This window comes from Diabrotica virgifera, chromosome 7 (genome assembly GCF_917563875.1).
Source record: "Diabrotica virgifera virgifera chromosome 7, PGI_DIABVI_V3a".
NCBI classification, from domain to species: Eukaryota; Metazoa; Arthropoda; class Insecta; order Coleoptera; family Chrysomelidae; genus Diabrotica; species Diabrotica virgifera.
The window spans coordinates 46,989,804-47,015,413 of NC_065449.1; the positions used below are offsets into that span (position 1 = coordinate 46,989,804).

The window sequence follows — 25,610 nt, forward strand, 5'->3', positions numbered from 1 at the left end:
TTCGTTTTTCGATAAATATTATAAAATTTTGTGAAGTGTAAATATGCCTCATTGGCGATACCTAACGGTTGTTTCTTGTTTGAGCATGCCTAACCCTTTAGTTCAGAGAAATAAGGAAAAAAAATATCCTGTTGGTGACGCATCCCCCTCCAGACCGAAACCAAATTTTTTGAGTAGTATAAGAACAAGAAACGGTAAATTTTCGCTTTTTTCGTCTATTACCAAAAAGGTAAGAATTTTAAACAAGTTTGAAAGTAAGAAACAGATAAATCATATAAAAAACTTCAATATGGCTTTCGCTGAATTTGTCTATCCTTATTGGTTGCTTAGAAAATTGCAAAATAAATAATAAATTTTGAGTAAATTTTATAAATATTCATTAGGGTGGAGCGAAAAATTCAATTTTCGAAATTTGAAGTGGGGTAGTGTGCAAAAGTTGTCTATCGGTATACAAAATAACGTGTTAAAAGCACAAATAAATTAAAAATATTTCCGAGGTTCCCCGAACGCTTCGAATTTTACAATAATAAGATATATTACATACACGGTATTTTTATGGTTTACAACATCAATTTGATTCTCCCCCGTCAAGTATATAGGACATGTGACGCCGCAGTCTGGAACTGCATCTCATATTAAACAAGCAATCGTAAAGTTCTTAGAGACAAAGGTGGACTTTTCCCATTTAAATGCTATCGGATGTGACGGAACAGTTGTGAATACTGGAAATAAAAATGGTGCCATAAGAATGATGGAACTATGTCTTAAACGCCCCGTGCAGTGGTTGATCTGCCTTTTTCACGCAAATGAATTACCCCTAAGGCACTTACTTCAAAAGTTAGATGGACCTTCAACAGGACCTAGCGGATATTCTGGTACCATTGGAAAAGCTTTAGAAAGCTGTTAAAATTTGCCAGTTGTGTCATTTAATCCAATACAGAGTGGAAACTTTCCAGTGCTTGTTCCTGATGTTTTAAGTACCGATCAAAAATATTTGTGGGATATATGTCAAACTGTTACTTCTGGCATTTGCACGGAGAGCCTAGCCAATCGAAACCCTGGCAAATTATCCCATTCCCGTTGGCTAACAGCTGCAAATAGGATACTTAGACTTTATATATCCACAAATGAAGTCTCAAGTAATCTTCAAATTCTAAGCGAATACGTACTAAAGGTGTACGCACCTTTATGGTTCCATATTAACCTGAAGCCGTTATGTAAGGACGGTCCTCGTCATCTGTTGAATATGATTAGATGGTCCAGAAATTTTGACAAGAAACTTTTGGAAATTATTGATCCCGTCATTCAGAGAAATAGTTTCTATGCTCATCCAGAAAATCTGTTACTTGCGATGGTAACAGATGAAACCAAGTCCATAAGGGAGCTAGGTTATCGTCGTCTCTTGAAAATTCGTCAGCAAAATCAGAATAATCATTATATAAGATTTTTTACTATTCCAAAAATTAATTTTAATGCCACAGACTTTGTGGAACTCATCAATTGGCAGTCTTGCAGGCTGACGGAACCTCCATTACTAGCTAATATTTCTAACAAAGACATTTTAGCTATGATAGAAGTGCCAGATCAAATGGAAATTGTTAAATATCCATGTAATACTCAAGCAGTTGAACGATGTGTCAGACTGGTTACCGAAGCTTCTATGGCGGTCAGTGGGGAGGACAACAGGGATGGATTTATCAAATCAAGATTAGACTCACGACAACAGATGCCGCATTTTAATACAAAACATTGTGTACTCACTATACACTACATAATACCATATTTACATTATGAGTTAGGGGGTGAAAAGAATTTTTGGGGGTGGAGGGCGGTGGCAGAGGGGGGTGGTGGTTGAACTCGTTTAGCAGCCACCTCCTCGTGGTGAGTTCTGGGTTGCATTTTAATGCTAAAATATAAAATACAAATGAAGAGCTGCTATTAATGTATACAACGTTATAGGCAAATTTCAAGTCCCGGGGGGAACCTCCAAATTACAACACAGGGGGTTGATTTTTTTTTCCTATAATATACTACCTAATAGACAACTTTTGGGTACTAGCCCATTTCAAAAAAAGGAAAATGAAAAATATCGGTCAACTTCGCTCCACCCTAATATTCATAACTTACGTAAAAATTAACTTAGAACCTTCCTATCACACGGAATGCTGAGACCTCTGGTGTTTATATTATACCCTAAATTTCAAAGTACATAATTGGTCAAATAGTTTAAAAGTTATTTAATTTGTTTTTCCCAAATTAATATTTTTTGCAACACTAGAAGTCAGAAAATGATGAAGTTACAGTAATACTGTGAATAGTTTATGCAAGAAGAAGATTTACACTGTTAATTTAATTAAAAAAAAAAGTGACAAAAAATAATTCTACATATTGCAAAATTATTTTGTAAGAACATCTGAATTAAAAAAAGGGGGGGCTAACTTCGTCCCTAATTGTTCTAGGACAATTGTTTTTCTTTCTAAATGTATATAAAAATTCAGTCTTGCTAAATATGAAATAGCTATTTGTATAACATGGGAGGAAAGTGCTACTTTTCCTCCCGATAATGAAGTTTACTGCCCGACGCGTAGCGAAGGGCAGTAATCGTTCAAGGGAGGAAAAGGCACTTTACTCCCATGTTATACATATGGATTTTCCACCTTTTTCAAATAACAAGTCATTTTTTCATTTTTACTTAATTTATTTATGTAACCAACCAACAAAATTTATTAAAACTAAAACTAACAAGTAGGTACCATATAAATGTCAACTGTCAAATATAAGTCAAATTATTAATGTATCATTGTTAAATCAAAATAACAATTTACTGTTTGTTACCATTCTGCAAAATACAGGGTGTTTTATAAATAAACGTTAAACTGTATAGATACTTACGTAATAGAAAATAGATATTGTACAGGGCGTCAATAAGTTATATTTCATGAATGAAATACCATGACGTCACTTATACTTTTCCTCCTTAGTGAGGAAAAGTACAACTTTGCTCCCTACAATCAGGTCCGGAAAAGTATATTTTCGGTAGAGGTAGGTGGAATAGTTATTTTCCTAACTACTGCGGAAAGTGATACTTTCACGCACGAGACTGCCGTTGACTCGAACGACGCGATAGCGGAGTTCGGGCAAGCAGTTGAGTGCGGGGAAGACACTTTTCGCATGAGTTAGGAACAATATTTTTTCTAGGAACGTACGTTTGGAAAAAAGCCACAAAAAATAGATTGTAAAAAATTATATCAATGTTTATTTAGAAGTGAAAATACACAAATTAATTCTTTGACAATGTTGTCAAAACCAAACTTTCAATAAAATGGGTTACCACGACGACGATATTGGTTTCCATGACGACGATTCAAAACCATTGTAATTGTCTACTGATCTAACTTTTAAATATTATGTCAAAATAATTTTATTTCATCGAATTATCAGTAGTAATTGCACAAGAGCTCTGAAATTCTATATTAATTTCAGAGGTCGAGTGCAATTTGTTGCGATTATTTCATGAATAAAACTGTTCAAAACCAAAATTTTATTGTAATTTATTTATGTAAGTACCATTAAACACAAAGTTTCTATAAATCTTTGACGCTTGAAATTCATCACTTTTATAATTTTTAAAACATTAATTGTCATTAATGTCACTGAATGTATTTTTTCGTAGCAACGAAGGGCATCTGACGTAATATACTTAACGACGGGAGATTATCAAAAATTATCGATTTAATTCAGATTTCTGTAGCTTTCTATTGGTCAGAATCTCCTATGAATGAAATAATCAGTAGTAATTGCACAAGAGCTCTGAAATTATTGAATTTTTCCCGAGTGACACTTAGACAGTTTTAATTTCACGAGCCGAAGGCGAGTGAAATTATGTCAAAGTGTCACGAGAGCAAAAATTCTATATTAATTTCAGACGTCGGGTGCAATTTGTTGCGATTATTTCATGAATAAAACTGTTCAAAACCAAAATTTTATTGTAATTTATTTATGTAAGTACCATTAAACACACACTTTTATAAATATTTGACGATTGAAAGTCATCACTTTTATAATTTTTAAAACATTAATTGTCATTAATGTCACTGAATGTATTTTTTCGTAGCAACGAAGGGCATCTGACGAAATATACTTAACGACGGGAGATTATCAAAAATTATCGATTTAATTCAGATTTCTGTAGCTTTCTATTGGTCAGAATCTCCTATGAATGAAATAATCAGTAGTAATTGCACAAGAGCTCTAAAATTATTGAATTTTTTCCGAATGACACTTTGACAGTTTTAATTTCACGAGCCAAAGGCGAGCGAAATTATGTCAAAGTGTCACGAGGGCAAAAATTCTATATTAATTTTAGAGTTCGAGTGCAATTTGTTGCGATCACTTCATGAATAAAACTGTTCAAAACCAAAATTTTATTGTAATTTATTTATGTAAGTACAAATTAGTACAATTAAACACAAAGTTTTTATAAATATTTGACGATTGAAAGTAAACACTTTTATAATTTTTAAAACATTAATTGTCATTAATGTCACTGAATGTATTTTTCGTAGCAACGAAGGGCATCTGACGTAATATACTTAACGACGGGCAATTATCAAAAATTATCGATTTAATTCAGATTTCTGTAGCTTTCTATTGGTCAGAATCTCCTATGAATAAAATAATCGCCCTAATTTCATTAAAACATGAACACAATAGGATAAATTTGAAATAAATTAGTAAATCATATCTAAATATTAGTTTATTGCATGTATTATAATATTCCCCGTGTGGGTCACGGGCCACTAAAGTAGAATATGCCCACAGTTTCCTCCTGCTTGTCGTAAAAGGCGACTAAACGGAGAGGCGGTCGCTCTCTTGTCCGATCGCGGCCGCTAAGTTTTGTGAGGCGATCGCGACGGAGCAGGAGAGTGGCCGTTCACCGGGGGTGGTGGGCGAGATTGGCACTCGGAGTTGGTCGCCGGATGCCACTGCCGCACATCAACCTCGTGATGGATCTGCAAATCCCAGCTTGTCCATCTTTACCTTCTCTGTTACCTATCCTAAATCCAATGACCTTACCTACCCACAGGAGACAACCTGCCACGCAAAAAAAAACCGAAGGAGTAAACCTGCGATAAAAACCCCGGAAGTCAAGGTGTGAGAGACCGTGCCGACGACTGAATGGCCACACGACACGTGGTCGAGAACGGAATCCCTCAGGGTACCAGGCGACACCCTGTTGTAAACTAGCCTTAGCAGGGTAAGGGCGCACTGCCCTGCCGGACTGTCTTTCGGCCCTACTCGTGGGATATAGATGACGAAAAAAAATAAAAAAGAAAAAATCAGAAAGGTAGAGGAAGAGGGGAGAGAGAGGGAACCCTTGAGTGAGCCCTCTTCGTCCACAGCGGCGGAGAGAGCTCTCCCGGAGGGATCGATGGATGAGGTCAGAGCAGGTGTGACACAGACATCTGTTCACGTTAACAATGAGGAGAGTGGATCGGAAAACGGCTTTGTCGATCTATCGACGACCGAGTCCAATCAATCCGGCTCTGAAAGTAGCTCCAGCGGCCGGTCTACCGAGTGGACAGTGGCCGATAGAAAACGCAAGAGGAAATCCCATGCGCGGAGTAAGGAAGCCCCCGGAGAGGATCGCCCCCGTGCGAATCTACAAAAGGTAGATAAAGATATGGCTAAACTAAAGGCGGCCGTACTAGAGGTGTTGGTTCTAACAAAGGTCCACGTAACAACTAAAGTTGAGATAAAGTCTGGTATCAGAGGTTTAAGGAATCTGATGTATAGATTAGAAAGGGACATGTCCCAGTTTAAAGCGGCAATGTCGAAGGAGTCCCGTGCGTCGGCGTCGGCCATAAAAACGGCCAACGTGTGCAAGACAACTATCGGTACACAGACCGATGTCACAATGGTTCGGACACAACAGAAAAACATGGGTGTGCAGGTGTCCCCCTCAGAGGACCCTGCGGAAACCGAACGTCGGGTCCAGAACATTAAGACCCGAATGGCAGAGAGCAGAACCCCTGAGGAGATCACGGATCTCCTCAGCGAGGATTGGCCAGAGGCCTTGTTTACCAAGGTTTCTGTAATGGAGGGAAGCCCGCTGGACTGTAATGACGACGCGGCTGTGTATATTTCCGCCGACCAGGCCGACGAGAAAGTTCTTGGACGATTTAAAGAGAGGTATCCAGATCTCATGGATACTCCGGTAGCTGAGGACGAAGAGGGTGGAGTTGGTACAATGTTCAACTCTGTGAGCATTGTTGATGATGATGGGCGAAGGGCTTGCACTGAGAGGTGCATCCACAAGTTCATACCCAGCAACACGGATCTACCTGAGGCGGTCAAGTTCTTGGCGGCAAGCCGTAAACTTCTAAATAGGATGGGCCACCTTGACAGGAAGAGCGTAGGGCTCTTCGCTCCGACGTGCTTGAGGACAGACCTTACTCGAAAGCTTCTAGAGTGGGCAGCCGAGGGTAAGGAAGTTAAAGCCGCGGTATATGGACCGAGGAAGAGCTGGGCGAGCATGGTAAAGCCCAGAGAGAGTAAAGGAGTGGTAGTGCTCACCAAGGCGAAGGACAAGTCCTTCGACGAACTACTGGGTGAGTTACGCACAGACCTGTGCGGCAGGAGCGACGTTGTTGTCAAACGTCTTAGGCAGACCAGAGATCAGGGTATTGTATTGGAACTAGGAGGAGGCAGAGAGATGGCGGAAACGGTGAAGGGCATCGTCTCAGCTAGACAGGGCACGGTCACAAGAGCAGTGGCGAAAGGTGGCACAGTCAGGCGGGAGCTCTTTGTAAATGGAGCAGATGGTCTAACCAAAGAAACTGACATTGTCAGCGCGATTGAGACCTTTGCGGGACGGAACGGAACGTGTCAAGTCAGGGGACCCCTTCGTAAGACATATGGCGGAGACCTCAACGCCACAGTTGAGGTCGATGAAGACATTGCAGCGCGCCTTATACGGATAGGATTTATTAGGGTGGGATATATATTCTGCACAATTAAGGAGAAAATCCGTATCGCCCGGTGCTACAAGTGCATGGAGTACGGACACCGCAGGTCTGAGTGTAAAAATGAGGTCTTGAAGGGATGCATCCGGTGTGGAGCAGAGGGACACACCGTGAACGATTGCCCAGAAGAAGGGCACAAATGTATTAATTGCAAAGTCACAGGACATCGGGGCAACTCAATGGAATGTCCGAAATTCCGACATCTGGTTAACACGGCCAGGAAGGAAACGGAAAGGAGAATGCAGTCTTAGGAATGGAGCGGTCGAATGGATGCGAGAGTCAATTTGACAGAGCGTGTGGATGTGAGAATGAATATCCTGTATATATAATGGATACCAGAAAACAGAGACCGGATCTGAAGATACTCCAGACTAATGTGGGCACGGCGAGATTAGCTCATAGTCTCGCAGTGGCTTCCGCCGCGGAGGGAAACTTTGACGTCCTAATCGCGGCGGAACCGAACCCCACATTGGTCGGGAACCGAGGATGGATTGCGGATGCTTCGGGTAGGGTTGGGATATATTTCTGCAACAGACACCTACGTGTGTATGATGTTGTCAAACACGATGGATATCTGGTCGCTAAGATGGAGAGAATGAATCTGGTCTGTTGCTATATTTCACCGAATATAGCAATCGACGCATATGAAAGTAAGCTGGATGAGATTATGAATGAAGTGAGACGATTGAATCGGGAGTGCGTGGTGCTTGGGGACTTCAACGCGAAATCGGCGGAATGGGGTTCTCCTATCACCAACACTAGAGGTCAAATGCTGAGCGAATGGATAGGAACCCTGGACCTTGTTGTACTTAACAGGGGTTCAGAACCCACGTTTGTGAGAGGCAATTCTGTGACGGGTTCGTACATAGACGTTACCTTTGCGTCCCAACGTATATCTAGCTGTGTGAAGGAGTGGGCGGTGCTGCAAACCTATACGGGTACGGATCACCGCTACATTGGGTTTTCGATAACTGGAATGGGCATCGCTACTGGAAACAGAACCTCTCAGGGCCCGGGAGCCCGATGCGGAATACAATCGACTAACTGGAGAGTGTTTGATGAGAGTGTTAGATGGGAAGTGGAATTGGTTCGAAACCTTCCGCCCTCGCCGGAGGGACTAGAACAAATCGTGAAAAGTGCAATGAGGACCAGTAAGGTAGCTCCACAAAGGGTAAGGAAAATGCCTTACTGGTGGAATGCTGAGATTGCGAATGCTAGGTCGGAATGTGTGGCATTGCGTCGAAGGGTACAGCGTGCAAGGAAACGTAGAGCAAACGCTGATGAAGTGCTACAAATGGAAAATGAATATCGTGCACAGAAGAGGGAGCTGAATAGGTTGATACGCTCTAGGAAAAAAGAATGTTGGAGGGGTCTATGTGACGAGCTGGACGAGGACGTATGGGGACAAGGCTACAAAATTGTAATGAAGCGTTTCGGCGCATACCCTCTGTACGAAATGCCGCTGGATAAGAAGCTATCGGTAACACGAGTGCTCTTCCCGTCTGGCGAATGGCATGGAGCGCGGAGGGACGGGTCTGTTGAGCGGGCTGCGCCCTTCTCCCTAGACGAACTTATTGAAGCGTTGGGGGCCCTTAAGTTCCGCAAGGCCCCGGGCCTAGATGGGATACCGCCTGAGGCGGTTAAACGTCTGGGTCTACTGGAGCCGGCGTGGCTTCTGGGCCATATGAACGCTGTACTCGCTGAACATACCTTTCCCAAGGACTGGAAAACATCAAAATTAATACTCCTCCCTAAAGGAGAGGAAAAGTATCGGCCGATTTGCCTCCTCTCGTGTATTTGTAAACTGTTTGAGAGAATGTTGCGTGAGAGGATTAATGAAGCGATTGAGAGGTCTGGAGGCTTATCCCCCAGACAGTATGGATTCCGGAAGAATGTTAGCACGACTGATGCAGTGTTGGGGTTGCACCGAACGTTGAATACGGAGGCCCGCGACCAGAAATGGGCCGCCTTGCTCCTGCTCGACGTTAGAAACGCCTTCAATTCACTTCAATGGAGTACAGTGATGAGAGCGATTGAGGATAGGAACTTCCCTGGCTACTTGAGGAACCTGGTCTCGGACTATCTATCCGACAGGAGAATTGTTGTTGAGAGAGGAGTAATTGTGGATGTCACGGCTGGGGTGCCGCAGGGGTCCGTTCTTGGCCCGACGCTGTGGAACCTGGCATATGACGGGGTATTGCGTCTCGAATACGGTGAGGGGGTTACTCCTTTCGCGTTCGCGGATGATCTTGCGTTATTGGTGGTAGCGCGGGATACTGATGAACTTCTGTACAAAGCACAGCGTGCATGTGATCTCGCGGAAGATTGGATGAGTCAGCGCGGTCTGAAACTCGCTGGGGAGAAGACCGAGGCCGTGATCCTCAAGGGACCACGGAAACGCGAGAACGTGATATTTGAGTGCGGCGGAGCAGAGATCATCCCGAAAAAGTGTGTTAAGTATCTGGGAGTGACTCTCCACACGAATGGGAGCTGGGGCGAGCACCTGCGAGTGGTGACGCGCAAGGCCACGCAGAGAGCGGCCGCGTTGGGGTGGATAATGCCCAACATTGGCGGGCCCAAATCTGAAAGGAGGAGGGCTTTGCACGGTGTGGTACAGTCTGTTCTTCTTTACGCGGCCCCAGTCTGGAGTGAGGCGGTAGAAATATCGTCCTACCGGAGGCTCTTGACGCGCACAGACAGAGCAAGTCTCTTACGAGTGGCAAGCGCCTACAGAACTGTGTCTGCGGCAGCATTGTGGGCCATCACCGGCTGCATACCCTCTCACATCTTGGCTTCCGAGAGGGCCCGTTTATTTTATCGTACTAGGGACAACGGTCCGACCGAGAGTGTAAGACGCGAGGAGAGAGCCATATCCATACGGATGTGGCAAAGTGAATGGGAGGCAATTGTGGATGTGGCGCAGTGGACCAAATCACTTATACCGGACCTGAAGACGTGGCTCGAATGTGGGCACCGGCGCTTGGACTATTTCCTGTCGCAGGTGCTCACCGGTCACGGTTGTTTCCGTTCATATCTCTTCAGGTTCAAGAAAGCGGCTACAGAAAACTGCCGTTACTGTGGTTTGGTCGACACAGTGTCACATACGTTGTTGGAGTGTGCAAGATGGAGTGTGGATAGAATACAATTGGAGAGAAGGAATGGTGTTCGTTTTGACTCTGTGAGTGATATGATTGCGAGGATGTGTGAGGATGAAGGTACGTGGGCAAGGACCCATGCGTTCGTGAGACAAACGCTCCAATCTAAGGAGACTGAAGGAAGACAACTACGTCCATAAAAAGGATATGCGTGTGTATATATGTGTATATGTGTGTATATGTATATATGTGTGTATATATGTGGCAATTAAGTCGAACTGTGTATGTATATAAATGTAACATTGTAGATATTTAATGAGACGTGAGGTGAATGCAGTGTCGCAGATATGCCCCCACCAGAGCGGATCCCGGCCTGCATTCCCAGATCACAAGTATGTTTGGTTGAGAGGACGGAGGGTTTTTAGTGGGTAGGTTCTTGCCCCGGCGGGGATTGCGGCTCAGCGTACCACACGTGGTGATCTGTGCAGCCATCTCAGCGGCGGCGAGGGAATCCCACATAACCAGGCATAAGACCGGTATCTTAAGAAGATTTCCCACCCACCTCCAAAAATATGAAAAAAAAAAAAAAAAAAAAAAAAAAAAATGTATTATAATATATTATAATGCCATATTACAAGGTATTTTACTATCCCGCACGCCGTGCGGAAAAATTTACTTTCACGGACGTCGTGCGGGAAAGTGCAACTTTCGGAAACGGAATGCGTGCGTGAAAGTGGGTATTTTACCACGGCCATAGAAAAAAATAATTTTTCTACGGGTAACGGTTAAAAAGTTATTCTAATTGTTTATTAGTAAGCAAAAAGTAAATAATTTTACACTGTTTAAAATTACTGTTTGTCTTCTTTTTTAAATTAAGTTAATAGTATACATGTTCTTCTTTCACAAACTGTCCGAAGTATTACTGTAACCTCATAATTTTCTGACTTATAGTGTTGCAAAAAATGAATTTGGAATAAACAAATTAAATAACTTGTAAACTATTTGACAAATTGCTTTGAAATTTAAAATAAAATTTAAGCACAAACAGTCTCAAAATTCCGTGTAATAAAAAGGTTCTAAGTTAATTTTTAAATAAGTTATGAATATTTATAAAAACTGAAAATTTATGACTTATTTTGCAATTTTCTAAGCAACCAATAAGGATAGACATATTCAGCGAACGCCATATTGAAGTTTTTACACGATTTATGAGTTTCTTACTCTGAAATTTGTTTAAAATGCTTAACTTTTTGGTAATAGACGAAAAAAGCGAAAATTTACCGTTGTTTAATCTTCATCTGTTTATAACTAAGTATATCATCAAAATCGGCTGCAGGAATCATATAGGTTATTATAGATGTCCATACTACTCAAAAAATTTGGTTTCAGCTTGGAGGGGGATGTGTCACGAGAAAAATCTTATTTCTCTGGACTACTTAACCACTGACATGCGATATGTCATCATCATCATCATAAGTGCCAATAAGTGGCTCGACAATCTGTTGTGGATCTTGGCCTGCTCACAAAGAAGTCGCCACTCCTGTCGATTCCTGGCAACTTCTATCCATCTTCTGACCCCTAGAATTTTTAGGTCTTCTTCCACATCATCAATCCATCTTCTTCGTGGTCGTCCTCTACTTTTTGTGCCCCCTGGTTTTGAAAATGTTAATTTCTTAGTGTATTCGTGGTCTGACATCCTAGCAATGTGTCCAGCCCATCTAAGCCTCTGCACTTTAACGAATTTCACAATATCGCGGTATGTCATACTTTGCCAAAAATATATTTTGTTGTAAAGCGTGTTTTAGACAAGATTTCTAGGACAATCTCTGCGTACCTTCATTAGTGTATAAATTGTACTTGCTCTCGACTGCTGCAGTTTTAGTATGGTTTAGTCTTTGACCTACGTTGACGTAAAGTTTTCTTGCGGTATCACCTACCGCATGTGAGTGTTTACGTTTCTATACTCTAAGCAGTCCAGTGTATCCTTTCGCTATTAGTATGGCATCCAGTTGTTCTACGGTCAAGTGGTAAGCACTACTTTACTATTTTTGGGTTACCAATACTCAAGTTTTTTTGTAATTCAGTTTATAAAACATTTTGTATGGACATCCACCAGTTTTTTACATCATGTATGCGTTTATAGGTTTCTTGAAAGAATAAAGTAATTTTATTTGAAACACTATTTTATTATACATCAGTGTGAAGAATCAATCCATAGTTTATGTAAAAACAAATACAGTGATATACAGTACGTAAATCGTTCAGCTGGACATAGGGAATATACTTTGAGAGAATTGTGGCAACTGCGCTTACCTGTTTTAGTTGAAGCTTCGGTTAGATAACGAGTATTTGGTGGAATAGAGCTATTAGAACGAATATAATGAGTGAGTTTTGAAGCAAGGCTGTCCATAAATAAATCAAGAATAAAGTTTATGATTAATGAGTTAATAATTTTACTTTAATTTTTTAAATATTTTTGATTTAAAAAATAATTTCAAAACTAAACAGTTTTCCTATTCCCTTAGGGCAAAAATATTTAGCTACTACATTATCATATTTTGATGTTTATGTGTGTCAGTCGAAATGAGTCGAAATTGAAAATATAATTCATATAACCTAATAATATAATTTTTGTTTCTTTATAAACATTCTGTAATCACCTGGGTCTTTCACTATACATGACTATACCTATCTGAGGCAACAACGTGGGATTGTGTAATGGTCAGGTGTTGCCCTGTATAAAAGAAGTTTGTGTCTTTGTTGTATTTATCCCATGCCAACTCAAAATTGCCTGTAAAAAAGACATAGAAGAATAAGATTGTGTAATGGTCGGCAATTATCCCTGAGAGAAAAAAGTTTGTGTCTTGTTTAATTTGTCCCATGCCAACTCAAAATTGCCAGTAAACTCAAGAAAAAAGTAGACGAATAAGATTTTGTAATGCCAACTCAAAATTGCCAGTACACTAAAAAAGAAGTAGAAGAATAAGATTGTGTAGTAGTCGGCAGTTGCCCCCGAGAGAAAAAGTTTAATGTCGTTACTATTTATCACCAAATGGGCGTTTTAATGAGTGGAACATGTAGAATATGCATGAGAGTTTAATTTCTGTTCGGAGAGTTTAAGTCTGTTCTGTCGGACAAAATAAATGTGCCGTTCTCGTGGTGTGACCGTTCCAAATTTTTAACCTGTTCCACAATTAAAACTGCCCCTGTTCCAGTGTTCCCATATATCAAAGTTTATCCGACTAGACACCCTTAAGCTATTAACAAATTTTCAGCTTGCTATTAATCAACTTTTTTTTCATAAGCGGGATCCAGACCTATTAATGATCATTTAATTTGTATATTGAATATTAACTTATACAGCTTGTCAAACCTAGGAACAAGTTTGACAAACTGTACCTAAAAACTGAGTTCTTTGGACTGACCTTTTAAATATTGGGAGGTGATAATAAATTGATAAATTATCTCCTATTAATAATAAAACAGTATCACAACATATTGCTACTGAACTGCATAAAAGAAAATCTAACAACTTAATTGATCAAAAATGGGACAACAATCCTCAAAGCAAGCATTTAAAGCTAGAACTAACAAAAATGATCAGCGCAAATTTTATAGCTCAGTACGACGATAGTAACTCATATGAGTTACTGGTGCGAGTAGATACTGAAGGCGAGTGTTTCACAGGGATACTGGCGTCTATAAGCTAAAATCGTTTTTTAATGTGTAGACGCACTGTCGGAGACTTCTTAACCGGTTTCTACGGTGCTAGTGAAGTTAAGGTTAAGTTTCTACGGTCTTCATTTAAGTTTCTACGTAGAATCTTAATCGGTCTCTACGGTGCTAGTGCGCCACACAGTCGACTATTACGTGGGAGAAATATTAGTAGGGGGATCTGTTTGTTCCAGAAAATAGGATTGCTTTCTATTGATTCGACTATCATGACCACTCGCAGCGCATACAATACTGGAATAAAAAATATCAATTTACACAAGGAGAGTACTAAAAGTGAGTACTCGGTACTAGCGTCGTGTAACTGAGCCTTATGCTTATTTGTATAGAGTAGCGGACTCAAATGGAGCTTTAATGGACTAAGACTGAATGCTGATTTGTTTAGAGCTTAAATGGACCCAAATATTTCGAATATATCTTTTGAACAGTTCTAAAGTGTCAGTTAGACGACGCTAGTAACTCGTACGAATTATTGGAGCGAGTACTGGAGGAGACTGTTTCCCATGGATAGTGGCGTCTACACGGTAAAATCGTTTTTAATGTGTAGATGCGGTATCACAGACTACATAGCACCTTAACTAATGACTGGTATCAGCTACTAAACGTGTGTAACCGGTTCCTATGGTGATATGCAGCATAGAGACAAGTATTGTGTGGGAGAACTATTGGTGGGGAAACCTACTTGTTACAGTAAATAGGACTGCTTTTGATTTACTCGACCGGAATTAGCACTCGTAACAGGTAATCTACTGGAATATAAAACATCAATTTACACAAGGAGAGCAATAGAAGTCGACACTAGGTTTTAGCGACTACTACAAGTTACTAGCGTCGTGTAACTGAGCCTTTAACACACTAAGCGCCAAAATTAACGCACCACCTTAAAAATGGGACATTTTTAATGTCTCATATTTCCTAAACCTGTTGTCCGATTTTAGTGATTTTTTTAGTATATTATAGCTTTAGTCTTCAAAAATATTAAAATATTGTTGCTAAACAGATAAGTGTCATTGTATACCGGGTGTAACAATGATAGTGTGTGATTTCCTCAAAGTTTGGAACACCCTGTGGACGATTCTAGCGTATATAAAATATTGAAATTAAAACTCAACTGTAGCCTTAGGTTTTCTTAACATATCTCTTTTTAATTTATTTGATTATGTTGGATAATAAAAAGTTAGATACTTTAACAACTAGTAACGTTTTTCATCAATACAGGGTGTTTCTAAATAAGTGCGACAAACTTTAAGGGGTAACTTTAACAGATAAGTGTCATTGTATGTCGGGTGTAAAAATGATAGTGTGTTTTTTCCTCAAAGTTTTTAACACCCTGTGGAATATTCTAGCGTATATAAAATATTGTAATTAAAACTCGACTGTAACCTTAAGCTATCTTAATATTTTGCTTTTTGATTTATTCGCTTATGTTGGATAATAAAAATGTTAGATACTTTAACAACTAGTAACGTTTTTAATCAATACAGGGTGTTTCTAAATAAGTGCGACAAACTTTAAGGGGTAATTCTGCATGAAAAAATAATGACCGTTTACTTTATAAACATGTGTCCGCAAATGCCTCGTTTCCGAGATACGGGATGTTGAATTTTTTCTTACAAACTGACGATTTATCTATTGCTCTAAAACCGGTTGAGATATGCAAATGAAATTTAGTATGTTTTAAGAGGTATTTATTAAAAAAATAAAAAGAAATTTATATTCACCATTGGCGTGCATATGGGTCACATTACCCGGTCTTATTACCCGTATGCACGCCAATGGTGAATATAAAATTCTTAGTTGTATGCCAAAATTGCCCAATAACTACCTCTTAAAACCTACCAAATTTCATTTGCATATCTCAACCGGTTTTAGAGCAATAAATAAATCGTCAGTTTGTAAGAAAAAATTCAATATCCCGTATCTCGGAAACGAAGCATTTGCGGACATATGTTTATAAATCAAACGGTGATTATTTTTTCATGCAGAATTACCCCTTAAAGTTTGTCGCACTTATTTAGAAACACCCTGTATTCATAAAAAACATTGCTAGTTGTTAAAGTACCTAACTTTTTTATTATCCAACATAAGCGAATAAATCAAAAAGCAAAATATTAAGATAGCTTAACACTGTCACTAAATCACTAAAATCGGACAACAGGTTTAGGAAATATGAGATATTAAAAATTTCCTATTTTTAAGGTGGTGCGTTAATTTTGGCGCTTAGTGTGGTATGGTGTAACTAGACCCAAACCCAGACATCCAAAGTGAAAGTTATCCTCCAACACCAAATTGTTCCATATGGTCCACATAATGTTCAGAAAAAAAACACAATTTTGAGCGTCGGGCTGGGGGGAGAAATCGGTAAATTCGTAGTTTTTACGTTTTTCGTAAATATTTCTAAAACTATACGATTTAGTATAAACAACTTACCATACAAAAATGTTCTACATTAAATCTGAAATAAAAAAGGCCCTATGCATAACCCTTCTAAAATGAACGGTTTCAAAGTTACGGATGTAGTATAGTATAATTGGTCCAAAAAAAGGCCTAACCTAAACATCCAAAGTAAAAGTTTTCCTCCAACACCAAATTGTTCTATATGGTCCACATATTGTTCAGTAAAAAGTTACACCATTTTGAGCGTCCGGTTTGGGGGGAGATGGGGGAGAAGTCGGTGAATTAGTAGTCTTTTTTACGTTTTTCGTCAATATTTCTAAAACTATGCTTTAGCGTAAACAATCTTCTATCCAAAAACATTCTACATAGAATTTAAAAAAAAAGGTCCTATACACAATTGTTATAAAATCAACGGTTCCAGAGTTGTGGAAGGTGAAAGTGGATGTTTTCGATATTTTATATTTTTTGGGCAATTTCCTACTGATTTTCTTTAACAGGATTGCGTTTTATAAATCAAATTTGCTGTTTCAGTGGCCGATGGTATGTTAGCGATAAGCCCTTAAAGAAACGTCAACCTCACCACTCAAAATCATCATCAATTGCCCAGATAATATAAAAAGTATCGAAAACCTCCACTTTTCACCCTCCGTAACTCTGGAACCGTTGATTTTATGACAATTATATTTAGGACCTTTTTTATACTTCTCCCCCATCTCCCCCACCCCAAACAGGACGCTCAAAATAGTGTAACTTTTTACTGAACCATATGCGGACCATATAGAACAATTTGGTTTTGGAGAAAAACTTTTATTTTTGATGTCTGGGTTAGGCCATTTTTTGGACCAATTATATTATACTACCTCTGTAACTTTGGAATCGTTCATTTTAGAAGGATTATGCATTGGACCTTTTATTTTTTTAAATTTAATATTGTTCTGAAGCTATTTTCTTGTGGCATTTTTACAATTTTAACTATTTAGAATTTAAATTTAATGTTGAACATTTTTGTATATAAGGTTGTTTATGCTAAATCGTCGAAATATCAGAGTATGCTTTTGCAGATGACATCGTTATAATGGCAATAAAAGAAAAGGACCTACAAGAAAACTTACAAACGTGGAGTGAAATATTAGAAGAAAGTGGCATGAAACTAAACCTAACAAAAACAAAAGTGATGGTAGTAGCAGAAACTAAAGAAAACGTGAGTATACAGATCAATGGTATACATATACAACAAGTTGAATGCTTCGAATACCTGGGTGTAAAAATTGAAGATTCAGGTCAACAAGGTTTAGAAATCGATAAACGTATAGAGAAAGCAATAAATTCATATTATGCAATGAACACAACTTTTATAGGAAAAAAGGAAATAGCGCAAAGTACAAAAATGAAAGTTTTTAAGGCAATATATAGACCCATACTCACCTTCGGTTGTGAATCGTGGACATTAACAGAGAGGCAGAAGAGCAGAGTACAAGCGACGGAAATGAAGTACCTAAGAAGAGCGAGAGGAGTTACAAGACTTGACAGGGTAAGAAATGAGCAGATAAGGGAGAATCTGGAGGTGGAATCAATCTTAGAATTCATAGAAAAAAGACAAATCAGCTGGTGGGGACATTTACAAAGACTAGACGATAGAAGACCGGTAAAAATGATTTGGGAAGCGAAAGTAAATATCAAGAGGAAGAAAGGAAGACCAAGAGAAACATGGGACCAAGCTATTGGAAAATTTCTACAAAAGAGAGGCAAATCCTGGAAAGAAGCAAAAGTATTGGCACAAAATAGAAGACAGTGGCGTAAATTTGTACACAATATCTAAATTATTATTGTAATCCCGACACCAATAGGTAGAAGGGAATTTGATTATATATATATATATATATATATATATATATATATATATATATATATATATATATATATATATATATATTCTAACAATAAAACACTGAAAACGTTTGTTTTCTATACTTCCACAAAATTTATTATAACTAAGTGACTACAGCTGTTTCGGCGGAGTGCCTTTCTCAAGTGATATAGTTTACAATGTGTTTGCCTTTTTAAGTCTTCAACTGAAGAGGTTGAGGAGTGGGGAGCTGTTTGTCTCGAGTTGGTCATTCAGAATTATATCTGTATTTTTCAGTTTATTAATTTCCATAGATTCTAAAAAAGATAGCTTAAGGCCTTTATTTTGAATATGTAGAATTTGAAACTCTTCATTGAAAGAATGATTATGATCTAGAAGGTGAAGTGCGTATGTAGAAGTGTCTGTTTTTCTATTGTTGAATGCCCTTTTGTGTTCTGCTATCCGTTTGTCAAAAGTTCTGCCAGTTTGACCGATGTACGTTTTCGGACAGTCACCACAAGTTAGTTTGTACACACCACTCTGTAGTTGCTTTCTCTTTTGGCTTTTATTGTTCTTAATATACTTGCTTAAGTTGTTGTTAGTTCTGAAAGCTGGTGTTATTCCTTTCTTTTTTATGTATCTGGCTATCTTTGTTGTTATCTTGCCAGTATATGTGAGAGAGCAGAAGGTACTGGGTTCTTTCTGTGGTGGTGGATACACTAATTTCAGGGCTTTCTTATGGATTTTTTGGTTTAAAATTTTGTTAACTGTTTGTTCGTTATAGCCGTTGTTTACTGCTATTTGTTTAATGATGTTTAGTTCTATCTCGAAGTTATTTTTTGTCATGGGAATTTCTGTCAGTCTATGTATCATGCTATGGTAGGCTGCTAATTTGTGTTGTGTAGGATGGGATGATGAATTGTGTATAGTTGTGTCAGTATGGGTAGGTTTATGATATACGGAGAACTCATGTTTGTTGTGTAGTCTGGAAATCGTTACATCTAGAAAGTTTATGGAGTTATTCTGTTCTGTTTCTATTGTAAACTCAATATTATTATGAAGTGAATTAATATATGATAGAAATTGGTCAAGTTGTCTGTTAGTACCTGTACAAGTTGTCTGTAGTACAACTTGACCAATTTCTATCATATATTAATTCACTTCATAATAATATTGAGTTTACAATAGAAACAGAACAGAATAACTCCATAAACTTTCTAGATGTAACGATTTCCAGACTACACAACAAACATGAGTTCTCCGTATATCATAAACCTACCCATACTGACACAACTATACACAATTCATCATCCCATCCTACACAACACAAATTAGCAGCCTACCATAGCATGATACATAGACTGACAGAAATTCCCATGACAAAAAATAACTTCGAGATAGAACTAAACATCATTAAACAAATAGCAGTAAACAACGGCTATAACGAACAAACAGTTAACAAAATTTTAAACCAAAAAATCCATAAGAAAGCCCTGAAATTAGTGTATCCACCACCACAGAAAGAACCCAGTACCTTCTGCTCTCTCACATATACTGGCAAGATAACAACAAAGATAGCCAGATACATAAAAAAGAAAGGAATAACACCAGCTTTCAGAACTAACAACAACTTAAGCAAGTATATTAAGAACAATAAAAGCCGAAAGAGAAAGCAACTACAGAGTGGTGTGTACAAACTAACTTGTGGTGACTGTCCGAAAACGTACATCGGTCAAACTGGCAGAATTTTTGACAAACGGATAGCAGAACACAAAAGGGCATTCAACAATAGAAAAACAGACACTTCTACATACGCACTTCACCTTCTAGATCATAATCATTCTTTCAATGAAGAGTTTCAAATTCTACATATTCAAAATAAAGGCCTTAAGCTATCTTTTTTAGAATCTATGGAAATTAATAAACTGAAAAATACAGATATAATTCTGAATGACCAACTCGAGACAAACAGCTCCCCACTCCTCAACCTCTTCAGTTGAAGACTTAAAAAGGCAAACACATTGTAAACTATATCACTTGAGAAAGGCACTCCGCCGAAACAGCTGTAGTCACTTAGTTATAATAAATTTTGTGGAAGTATAGAAAACAAACGTTTTCAGTGTTTTATTGTTAGATAAAATGAACTTCCATCAAGTAACGGTCGAATCCATCAATTATATATATATATATATATATATATATATATATATATATATATATATATATATATATATATATGCTAAATCGTATAGTTTCCAAATATTGACGAAAAACGCAAAAAACTAAGAATTTACCGATTTCTCCCCCCTATCCCCTCCCAAAACCCGACGCTCAAAATGGTGTTACTTTTTTCTGAAGACTATGTGGACTATATAGAACAATTTGGTGTTGGAGGAGAACTTTCACTTTGGATGTCTGGGTTATGCCATCTTTTGGATCAATCTTATCATACTATAACTAGTAGTAGTAAGTACAGCGGTTGTGGCGATATAGGAGCGTGGCGCGTAGAAAAATGTGTTTATATCTAAAACTTATTTTTTAGCAAGATAGAAATCACTTATCCTTGCCAAAATATTCGTACTTATACTTGTAGGGTTAAACATTATAAAGTTTTTCGCAGAATTGTACTTCCTTTTCTCTGGTAGTTTAAAAAAATACCAAAAATTGCAAATAACTCGCAAGTAAATAGGCCAGGAACCGAAGCTCACCTCGCAATTTTTACAGAATGGATCGATTTGCTTGAAAATGTAAGAATAAGTAGTGACTAGTCCAAGGATCCAAATCTATATGATTCCGAAAGGCGCTTTTATCATGTGGGTGAAATTTTTATTATATTTTGACCGCAAAAGTTAGTTGATAAAAGCATCCATTCTAAGCAAAAACTGTTCTATATATTTTTTTGATAAAATTAATAGTTTTCGTTTTATTCGCTATCGAAAGTGTTAGTTTTGTATAGAAAAAATCAATGTTTTTCGATATTACGATTCACTCAATTTTTGCCGTAGAAATTTTTTTTCAAACCAAGTTCTTGGGAATTAAATCACTTACAATTTTATAGTAAAACATTTTTTCGTATCCCTTATGCTAATCTTTCTATTCTGAAGGCATTTTTTACCAAACTACAAAAATTCGTTATTCGCTTTTAACTCCAGTTTTCTTAAAACTAATCATTCTATGCCAGTCAAACTTATAGAATCTATTTATAATTTATAAATAAATAAGAATGAATAAGGCCAATGACCAAAAACACCGCTAACTTACATTATTATGCTTCCAATTGGATTTCTCCTTTTTTTTTTCAAAAAAATATAATATTTTTAACCGTAACTTTCTTATTTTTTATCTTAGAAAGTTTGAGAAAAAAATAATTTTGTAGGTTTTTACAAGGTCTATAAGCCTCTTTATATTAAATCTTTTTAAAATTCTCAGTCACAAAAAGAGGTGGCTTTGAAAGGGCTGGTAAAAGTGGTTTTTGCATGTTATTACAAGTTTTAATTGTCAATAGCTCACTCAATTTTTGCCGTAGAAAAAATTGTTGTAAACCAGATTGTTGGGAATTAAATAAGCTACAATTTCATATTCCAATATTGTTTTGTATCTCTGATGTTAATTTTGCTATTCTGAAGAAGGGGCCATTTTTTTACAAACTACAAAAATTCGGTATTCGCTTTTAACTCCAATTTTTTTTAAACTAATTCGATTTGAGGCTTAAGCCTAGGCTTAAACCAAATAATTTTAAGTTCGCGCGGGAGTTGGTTTAAGCATTTGCTTAAAATTTGTTTTCTGTTTTTTGAGGTTATTTCTACAGATTATTAATTATAGAGTTGTTTTGAAAACCAACTTTTAAGTAATAACGTTATTATTGGATTATTAAATAATAATACATTAATTTATTAATCGTAATAAGGATTATTAAAATTCTTACTACTTTTGGAAGGTGTAGGCACATGGAAATTGTTTATTTCTACAATGCTTGGTAGGTATATTTATTTTACAAAAATAAACTTACATTCCAATTTGACATTTTAAGGAATATATCCAATAAACAAAATTACAAAGACGGATCTATTACTTATACAAAATAACAATAAAACTATAACCAGGGAAACTATAGACAATAAACTAAAAACACATGTACCATGTACACAAAATTAAGTGAAGTAAAAATAACATTGACACAGATGACAAGATAAAATTAAATGTCAACAGTAGTGGTTTTTACCTCAGAACAGTTAGCTCTGGCACTTTGACGTATTCAGAGTTACCAAACCAATTAACTTTACAGCTGAGCATCAGTTTAGTTAAGAGAATGATGGAAATACGGCACCCAGCTTAAGCTTCTCCTTAACTTCTGACACAGGCTTAGCTAAGCAAAAGCTTAAGTAGCGATTGAAATACCGGCCCTAAGCCAGTCAAACTTCTAGAACCTATTAACAATACATAAGTAAGTAGAACAAATAAGGTAAATGACTAATTTTAATTAGGGTCGTGATTAGAGGGTTGCTTGCGATCACTTTTTCGATGAAAAAAATGGGGACTGACATTCTTTTCATTAAGTCATTTAATTTTTGAGCTAGAGACTTTTTTTTATTTCTGGTGATAGATACTTTTATTGCTTTAAATTAGTTTGAACAAGTTTTCCTCGAAAAAGGCATAGTTTTCCCGTCTTTTGACTTTGGAACTATAATATTTAGCATTTAACGAAGAAGAGCCAACATATAATAAAGTATAGCTCGATTACTATTGGTCCTAAAGAAAATTTTAAAAAATTGGTTTTGTTTATTTTTTCGAAAGGTACATTTTTGTTAAGTAAAGTTGTTTTGATAAAACGAAAGTTTTTGGAGTTATTAGCAGAAAACTTATTAAAAACATTGATTTTTTCGATATACTAATACTTTCAATAGCGAATAAATCGAAAACTATCAATTTTATCAAAAAATGTATAGAACGTTTTTTGCTTAGAATGAACGTTTTTACCAACTTTTGCGATTAAAGTATAATAAAAAATTTCCACCCCCGAGATGGGGTGGCAAACACCCCCATGGTAAAAGCGCCTTTCGGCATGATATAGATTTTGATCCTTCGACTATCCACTACTTATTCTCAAATATTCAAGCAAATCGATCAATTCTGTAAAAATGGCGAGGTTTTGTCCTATTTTAAGCTTCATTACTTGGACTAATAACATTTTTCGAAAAATTGTCAAGGGAGTAATAATTGTCAAGAGAATAAGACATTTGATTCGAAAACCAATTTCCGGCCCACATAAAAAAATTAAAATTAAAATTAAAAAAATACCCTTGAACTTTGAAAAATTTATAGAATCGAAAAAAAAAAAAGGTTTGGTATATTAGAAACGCTGAAGAAATGTACTCGGTATATTCCGTTTCTGAGCATCTTTTTAGGAGTAAACCGTTCGCCTAATAAAATCGTGACCCTTAGAGTCACCAACGGCGCTACAATGAAAATTTGACTCGTAACCCATTGGGTGTACAAAATTAGTGCCTTCTCTGCTAAGTTTTCTATTGTCCCCGGGAGAATAACGTCTCATTTATCTGGGGGTTAATTTACACATTGTGTCCCGTTGAGTGTTAACCGAACGTAATGAATTTATGAAAACTTTTCCATACATTTGAAATTTTTAAAAAGTACTTGTAATTTTATTAATTAGTATACACATTATATTATTTATATTATAAGAAGATGGTATAAGGAGATTAGAAGTTTAGTACCTACAATTTTATATACTGTTAATTAATTTATTAAGCAAGGGATGGAACGATCGTTTGTTTTAACCGTTCGTTTATGGTGTTGATAGCTTAACTCAGGTCTACTCCTCTTTTATAAGAACTTTGAAATTCAAATTAGTTAATTTCAAAATAATTCTACTACAGATTTAAAAAATGGGAAATATAAAAAAAATATATAATTAGAAATATAAAATATAATTAAACATGTATTTCATATCCTGTATTAACCTTAGAACATAAAAATTACAAAAAATATAAATTCACAAAAATATAACCTATGCGGCTATAATATAAACTATTAACACGGCCATGAGGAATAGAAATGTAGAGAACATGTAACATCGAAACATCCTTAGGCGTATGTAGTTCTATCCTTATATTACGACAGCAAATAAACTTTTTAATTTTAATAAATGACTCCCGTGTCATTTCAATTAATTTTACTACTTTCTTGTAGGTATCCACACTCTCAATTACAATAGGTATCTTAAATAGTCACTGGATGTTCTCATCTGCTGATTTAGTCATTTAGTCATGATCATTTATCTGGTTTTCTTCAATGGTCATTGGATGTTTTCATCTACTTATTTAGTCATTTAGTCATGATCATGCATTTATTAGTTCCCTTCATATTGCTCAAGACACTAAATCTCAGAGACTGAAATGAACAGGACTCGTATACATACAGACTTAGTAATGAGAAATTTGTAAAATTGGTTTAGGAATAGGTTTTTAAAGGAAAAATCTAACTTAGCTGCAAAGAATGCCACAACATCCACTCATATCTCCAAAAAATGAATAATTAAAATGGGTGACATGAACCATTTATTGATTTTGAAAAAGCATTTGACAAGGCGCAGCACGATAAACTACTTAATATCTAAAAACTGAAAAACATCGACAGCCGCGACATCAAAGTAATTTCAAACCTATAGTGGAACCAGAAAGCCAAAATAAGAATTGAGGATCCAATGTCGGAAGAAACAGAAATACTTTGGGGTGTAAGACAGGGCTGTATATTGTCACCACTGCTGTTTATAGCGACACCATAGCGACTCCATCTTCCAAGAAGCTTTAGGAGAATGTAAGGATGGGATGATTATAAATGGTGAAATTTTTAACAATATAAGATATTCTGATGACCCTGTCATATTCACTTCAACTCTACATAGTCTGACAAATATACTGAAACGGCTGAACGAAAAGTGTATCATAATGTGGTATTAAAATTAACTTAAAGAAAAAAAAATTCGTGGTCATTACAAAACATCCAAAAGACAACGAGACACTCCATATTAATAATATCCAGATGGAAAGGGTAGATAAATACAAATATCTAGATTAGTTAGTCAAAACGAAGAACAAATTAATACATGAGATTGAAAGCCGTATAGAAATAGCAAAGGAAAAATTTGTGACAAAAAAAACTGAAACATCTATTATGTAGTTGAGACCTAATAATAGATGATGCTAGGAAACTAGATGAAATGACGAAGGATTTTACAAAGTTGGCACCAAATTTGGTGTCCTTCAGAAACGATATTCTGCGTTTATTTTTTCTTACTTATCACATTCACGGACACGACTCCATGTACAGACAGTCAAGTCATTTTGTAAGTGTCTGCATATTTAGTTTTGCCTTTATAATCGAAGACTGATTTTAAGTATATTGAACCAAAAAAAAAAAAGAAATATAGAATTTATATGAAAATAGCTTTTATTATTTTTATTTACCGTATTATTTTTTGTTTCACATTCTTTCTAG

The 25,610-nt window shown here is 36.9% G+C and overlaps 1 protein-coding gene and 1 long non-coding RNA gene across 3 annotated transcripts in view; both read right to left on the minus strand.

The window, feature by feature from the left end:
- LOC114330917 (calsenilin-like) overlaps nt 1-25,610 on the minus strand; it is a 454,604-nt gene that overhangs the window by 98,538 nt on the left and 330,456 nt on the right. The gene's annotated exons all lie outside the window — the stretch shown is intronic.
- Nucleotides 354-1,008, minus strand: LOC114330918 (uncharacterized). The gene is made up of 2 exons (XR_003652560.2): nt 831-1,008; nt 354-722 (listed from the first exon to the last, which is right to left on the minus strand). It is a non-coding gene; the product is annotated as an uncharacterized LOC114330918 (long non-coding RNA).